Genomic DNA, 1,159 nt, shown 5'->3' with positions numbered 1-1,159 from the left:
AGGGTACGTATTAGGAAGCTCTTTTGATCGAACACCTAATCCCGCCCGCCTCGATAACGGCCTCTACTAATGATTAGGTACATCATCTATACTCGATATATTGTCGATTATATGCATGCAATGCAACATCCAAGTTTTAATCCTAGCATGTGAGAATTAACTAAGTCGGTTGACACGTAATTTAACATACAATGGGGTCAAAGTAAGATTTAATGCTCAATTACATGTGAAAACATACAAATGATACAAGAAATAATGATAAATACAATAAAGAAAATTGCAATAAAGAAAATTACAATAATTACAATGGAATAGGTGATTTATGTCGAAAATACCTTTAAAACGGATAATTTGAGAAAACGAATAAAAGAATAAATTAACGAACAAAACAGAAGGCGATAATACGGATAATAGTTAATTAATACGTAAGCTAAATAACTAAGTCAAGGCAAGAACGGAGTTCAGAGGCAGGATTCAACCCGAACAAAGCAGCAGAATCGCTTCCCTTGGAAGAGCGCGCGATCCATCTGCGTCTGTTTCGACGAATTCAATTTGTGAAGTTTTAATTGCGTGTTGTTAATACTCGTCGGTAAATTTAAAGATTGATTAAATTATTTACTCGGATGAAAGTGATTAATGGGTTAATTACATGTGATTAATGGTCATAAAAGCAATAAAACATGGATGAGACGGAATTAAGACGGATTAATTACATGAAAGAATGATTAATTAGTGACATGGGTGAATGAAATAGACTAAGCATGATGAATTGATGACAAATTAATGATGAATATGACAGATGGGAATATATCAAAGATCGAATTCCAGAAACTCAATATGAAAGAATCGAATTTCTACAACCCGGATTGACTTTAATGACGAAAACCCGCAAATATGAGATTATAAGGGATTTAAGTCGGATTTATGATGGATAAAACATGTTAATGACGAATAAATAATATACATACGAAATTGTTATAGTGGTATGTCAGAGAATTAAAGAAAACGAATGAAAACAAATAAAGCAAACGAATTACAGAGGACGAAGGAAGAAGAAAGGAAGCAAGAACTGCGGCAGCCCTCACGAGGCGCAGCGAAATGCGCTCCTTTCAAGAGGCGCAGCGATTCTTTGCGTCCTTTCTCGACGGTTTGTCTTCTT

The sequence above is a fragment of the Silene latifolia genome, chromosome 7, assembly GCF_048544455.1.
Source record: "Silene latifolia isolate original U9 population chromosome 7, ASM4854445v1, whole genome shotgun sequence".
In the NCBI taxonomy this organism is placed as follows: domain Eukaryota; kingdom Viridiplantae; phylum Streptophyta; class Magnoliopsida; order Caryophyllales; family Caryophyllaceae; genus Silene; species Silene latifolia.
The sequence above is the reverse complement of the archived record's forward strand: the minus strand, read 5'-3'. Positions refer to the sequence as shown.